Source organism: Odocoileus virginianus, chromosome X (assembly GCF_023699985.2).
Source record: "Odocoileus virginianus isolate 20LAN1187 ecotype Illinois chromosome X, Ovbor_1.2, whole genome shotgun sequence".
Classification (NCBI taxonomy): Eukaryota; Metazoa; Chordata; class Mammalia; order Artiodactyla; family Cervidae; genus Odocoileus; species Odocoileus virginianus.
This window is the reverse complement of record NC_069708.1, coordinates 22160162-22166161: the sequence shown is the minus strand read 5'-3', so window position 1 is coordinate 22166161 and position 6000 is coordinate 22160162. Positions and strand designations below refer to the sequence as shown.

At 42.3% G+C, this 6000-nt stretch overlaps 1 pseudogene; it reads left to right on the top strand.

The window, feature by feature from the left end:
* The first annotated feature begins 1620 nt into the window (after nucleotides 1-1620).
* On the top strand, nucleotides 1621-2588 carry LOC110139054 (serine/threonine-protein phosphatase 2A catalytic subunit alpha isoform pseudogene; annotated as a pseudogene).
* The last annotated feature ends 3412 nt before the right edge of the window (nucleotides 2589-6000 follow it).

The window sequence follows — 6000 nt, the reverse complement described above, 5'->3', positions numbered from 1 at the left end:
CTAAAACTGAAATTTCCACATCCTGACTACCTTTAAGCCCTTAGATAAAAGGTTAAGTTAGTTAATAAATAATCCTTGGCTATCTGGACAGTTTCTATGTAAGAAACAGATACAAAACACTGGTCATTGAACACAATTTTTTATTATCTCCTGGAATGGCACTGTCCTTATCTTCCATAAATTCAGGAAAAGTGAAGAGAACTAATGAGATTTCAAAACCAAAAAATTTAAAGCTCTCAGAAACTTCTTGAATGTCCATGGCCTAAAGTCTTGCCACTATCCTTAACAGCAATAAGATCTGTCTCCTCTAGGATCCACAAGTTACCTCCTTCTGAGTAAATAATGGGTTGCCCCATGGATTTGGAAAGTACTCTCCATCTTAGGCTCTACCCTTGACATGCTGATATCACTAATTACAGCAGGGGACTCATATCTCCAGTTTTATCACCAACAAGTACAGCTGTTTTTTTGTTTGTTTTTTGTTTTTCAAAACACCCACCTAAGCAGCCTCTGCATGATTCCAAGCCTGAAGGCTTGGCTGCCTCAAGAGGCTTTAGAGAAAAACTGCCCTTGAGCCTCAGTGGAAAAGAGATTTTCAGGTACTGTTAGCAACTGACCCAACAAAACTCCAAAGTACTGACGTTTATGTTTTCCGACTTAAAAGACACATATCACTTCATCCTGAATACTGGATGGCCATTCCATTGGCACAATTTAACACTATTCTTAGGATCCCTGCAGAATGGACAGCTTCTGCCCAAGGTTAATCTCATTCTTCAGTGGCCTGTTTCTTTCCCTTTACCACTCATCATGCCTGTTATTGTACTTTACACTCCCCAGTAAGTCTTCTCAATATGTTCTCCCTTACCTTCATCCTGCGACTTTTGACCCTATATGACCTTCTGCCACTTAAAAAATAAAACGTCCTGACAGGTCTTTCCAAACCATAACTACCGCTCTGAACTGTTTGCTGACAAAAATTTAATCATTTTTCTTTTAAACACTTGAGAAGATACATTTCCTATTAAGGCCCATTCTGGTTCTTCTGGGATTCCCTGGTGACTCAGACAGTAAAAAAATCTGCCTGCTTTGCAGGAGACCTGGGTTTGATCCCTGGGTTGGGAAGATCCCCTGGAGAAGGAAATGGCTACCCACTCCAGTATTCTTGCCTGGAGAATCTCATGGACAGAGGAGCCTAGGGGGCTACAACAGTCCATGGAGTCACGAAGAGTCGGACACGACTGACGCACTAACACACTTATCTGGTTCTTAAGTTTCCCTTACATCATTAATCCCAAACTTTGATCATATAATAACTGACCTCCAGTTCTGCAGCTCCGGTTCTGGTCCTACTCCTCCGCATCCCACCACCTCCTGACACTGGGCGTGACGTCACCACACCCGCAGCCGCCGTTACAGAGTGCAGAGCTCTGGGGCTAGAGCAAGTGGAGGAGGGCAGTGGCTGGTGGCCAATCACAGAAGGGCGAGCTAGAAGGCCAGTGCTAGCGCCGAGCAACCACCAGTACCTGCACAAGTACCCCGGGAACCGGCGACGGCGTGAGCTTGTGGCCCGTGTGTGGGTGGCAGTGCGGAAGGAGCGTGGTTCGGGAGGGTGGCATCATGGACGAGAAGGTGCTCACCAAAGAGCTGACCAGTGGATCAAGCAGCTGAACAAGTGCAAGCAGCTGAACAAGTGCAAGCAGCTGTCCGAGTCCCAGGTCAAGAGCCTCCGCAAGAAGGCTAAAGAAATCCTGACAAAAGAATCCAGTGTGCAAGTCGTTCGATATCTAGTCACTGTCTGTAGAGATGTGCATGGGAAATTTCACGATCTCATGGAATTGTTTAGAATTTGTGGCACATCACCAGATACAAATTACTTGTTTATAGGCGATTATTTTGACAGAGGATATCATTCAGTGAAAACAGTTACTCTGCTTGTAGCTCTTAAGGTTCATTACTGTGAATGTATCACCTTTCTTCAGGGTAATCATGAAAGCAGACAGATCACACAAGTACATGGTTTCTATGATGAGTGTTTAACAAACTACAGAAATGCAAATGTTTAGAAATATTTTACAGATCTTTTTGACCATCTTCCTATCACTGAATAGGATATCACTTCCTATTACTGAATGGGCAGATCTGTCTACATGGTGGCCACTCAGCAGCCATAGATAACACTGGATTACATCGGAGCACTTGATCGTCTACAAGAAGTTCTCCATTAGGGTCCAGTGTATGACTTGCTGTGGTCAGATCCAGATGAACGGTGGAGGTTGGGTTATATCTCCTCAAGGAGCTGGTTACACCTTGAAGCAAGATATTTCTGAGACATTTAATCATATCAATGGCCTCACGTTTGGTGTCTAGAGCTCATCAGCTGGTGATGGAGGAATATAACTGGTACCATGATCCAAATGAAGTAATTATTTTCAGTGCTCCAAACTGTTGTTATCCTTGTGGTAACCAAGCTGCAATCATGGAACTTGATATTCTAAAATACTCTTTCTTGCAGTTTGAAAATACTCCCAGCGCCTTGCAGAAGTGAGCCACATGTTACTCATGGTACCCTAGACTGCTTCCTGTAATGAAATTTTAAACTTGTACAGTTTTGCTCTTCCCATGCCATATAATGGATATGGGAAGAGCAACTCCACAAGTGTCAGAGAACAGTTAACACTCAAAAAAACTTCTTTTCACATGGACCGAAAAGATGTGCCATATAAAAATACAAAGCTTCTTGGAAGGACTGATGAAGGACTCAGCTGAAGGACTGATGCTGAAGCTGAAGCTCCAATACTTTGGCCACCTGATGCAAAGAACCAACTCGTTGGAAAAGACCATGATGCTGGGAAAGACTGAAGGCAGGAGAAGAAAGGGACAACAGAGGAAGAGATGGTTGGATGGTATCACTGATTCAATGGACATAAGTTTGAGCAAGCTCCAGGAGATGAAGAACAGGGAAGCCTGGTGTGCTGCAGCCCATGGGGTCACAAAGAGTTGGACATGACTGAGAGGCTAAACTGAACTTGTCATCAACAGCCATGACCACTTTAGAATGAACCAATTCATTCCATGCTGAAGCGACATTGTTGGTCAAGAAACCAGTTTCTGGCCTACCGCTGTTTGTAGTTACTTTGCTTTCTCTGAGAAACTGCAGATAGTAAGATGTAAACACTAACACCTTGTGAATACAATTTAACTTCCATTTAGCTATAGCTTTACTCATTATGACTGTAGATAGGAATAGCAGCAATCATTGGAGCTTAATGAACATTTTTAAAAATAAGTACCAAAGCCTCCCCTCTACTTGTGAGTTTTGAAATCATTTTGTTTATTTTTAGGGATACCATTTAATTTAATCATATGATTTGTCTGTGCTCGATTTATCTTCGCTTCTAAAATCTTGGCCTCAAATTGCTCTTTGTTACTGTCAGAACCTGGTGAGTTGTTTTGAACAGAGTTTTTTTTTTTCCTCCCTCTTATAAAATGATGTTACTGCACAAGAGCACTGCAGTGTTTTTTCATAATAAACTTGTGAACTAAGAACTGAGAAAGTCGATTTTAATTGATCAATGGACAAGACTGGTGTTGTTCATTTAAAAGATGCATCAATTGATAAATTTTAGAATCTGTAGAATTCTAGATAAAGAAAAATAAGAATCAAGGACACTAAAAAAAAAACTGACCTCATATCAACAAAATACTTCTACTGAGGCTTGTTGTTCAGTTGCTCAGTCATGTCCAACTCTTTGTGACCCCATGGACTGTAGCACACCAGGCTTCCCTTTTTTTAACCTTGCCACAGGGCTTGCAGGATCTTAGTTCCCCAACCAGGGATCAAACCCAGTCCCCCTGCAGTGGAAGCACGGAGTTCTAACCATTGGACCACCAGGGAAGTCCCTGGTACAAATACTTGTTCTTTTCAGAGACATTCTTTGGGGAACTGTTTACTTCCACTCACATTATCTGCCCATTTTAAGGGACATGTAATTAGCTCATGCAAAATGATACTTATACTTCCAAAAAGGTCTGTGCTCCATTAGGATACCATTTCTTATGTGGACATCAGACTTATGCCCACTCGCCACACACTAACTTATCCAATATGTTTGAGGTAATTGTTAGAGATTTTCAGATATTTAAAACTTCTTAAAACCTCTCTTCCAATGGATCAAATTCTCATGAAAAGTAGAGGGAAACAGCAGAATCTGGACAGCTCCCAGAAAGGTAACTGACTCTTCAGGCATTCTCTGTGAGCTGCGGTTCCCACAGTGGTGAAAAGGTGGCCCCAAACCTGTCTCTGATCTTAACAGATGCCATAAATGACACAACTTCTACTCTAAAAGACTCCTCCACCCCACCCCACCCTAAAAATGTCTAAATTAATTAGCCAGATTGTAACTAGCAGTCTTATAGCACTTTATTTCCTTGACTAGCAGAGAAAAGGGTTCTCCTTTAGCAAACACCTCTTGATGTGCTTACATAAACACTACAGGTCAATAGAACAATTTCTGATGAGGCTAAAAGAAAAAGGCATCAGGCTGTCTACAAGAGACCAGCTGAACCATAGGACATGTTTCCGTGGCCTGGGTTGGGTCACCTAGGCTCCTATGTCAGGGTCTATTACAAGGATGAATGATCATCATTTTGTTTCTGGTAACTGCCTGTGGTGCTTTGGGGAAGAGCCTGTCCAGAGTCTTAAATGCCACTGAGCAGCCCTTGTCACATCACAAGATTCAGCACCTTATCCTGCAATAAAAGGAGAAAGAGAGACTTGCCCAAGTCCTTCTACAGACAGCTTTCTCAGTGTTACCTCCAGATCAGCAAAATCTCAGTAACAGTGATGATTAGAATACATAGATTCATGTCCTGTGGCCTGACCTCATCTGCCCTTGGATGAAAGGGAGGAGCAAGAAAGACATGCAGCCCCTGACATGCAGGAGCTGGCCTGGCACTCACAGCAAGGCCTTGGTGCTCTCCTGTTGAACATGCCCAGTTTCACAGATTCCCAACATCAGACAAGGCTACTCTGTGACTAATGGATCAAGACAAAAACTAGACTAATAAACATTGTCCAAATTCCCAAAATGACTAAACATTACCCTCTCCTAGCTCCTATAAATGGGTGCTGCTTCTTTGTTGTTGTTTTTTTTTCCATTTATTAGTTGGAGGCTAATTACTTTACATCATTACAGTAGTTTTTGTCATACATTGAAATGAATTAGCCATGGATTTACATGTATTCCCCATCCCAGTCCCCCCTCCCACCTCCCTCTCCACCCGATCCCTCTGGGTCTTCCCAGTGTACCAGGCCCGAGCACTTGTCTCATGTACCCAACCTGGCTTGTCTCATGTACCCAACCTGGTGCTTCTTTGTTAATCACTCCCTTCGCCTCACCTTTCTAGATAAGAATTAATATATAAAAAAAAAGAAAAAAAAAGAATTAATATACCCAATCATAGAATCACTCTCACTTTCTAACAACCTCCAATCCTTGGAATCTCCCCGACAAATCACCTTATATGAGGCCACATCCCATAAAAGAATCTAACACCTTCTTATTGAGACATCCCATGGTGTGTATGTTCTCCCTCATGACAAGGAATCAATGAACTCAGATTTGCATGGCTGGATGAACAAATTAATGAATGAAAGGACTTACATCATAATAAAAGATCCAGGACTTACCGCCTAAGAGCTCATGATGTAGCAGGAGAGACAAAGAAACAGTTCTCAGTCAGTGTGATGAATATCATAATGAAACATAAACACAGGATACTGTACAAGTGACATGTCAAAGCCAGGAGTGTCATTGAAGGCTTCCTGGGAGAGGGGAAACTAGGGTGAACCTTAGGTAGAAGTTAGCCCAGTACAGAGGCAGGGGTTGGATTTAGTGGGAGGAAAAATAATGTTTTAGTCAGAGAGAGTAGTAAGTTCAAAGGCAAGAAGCAGAGAGAGTATATAACTAGACCATGACTGAGGTCAAGAAGGGACTA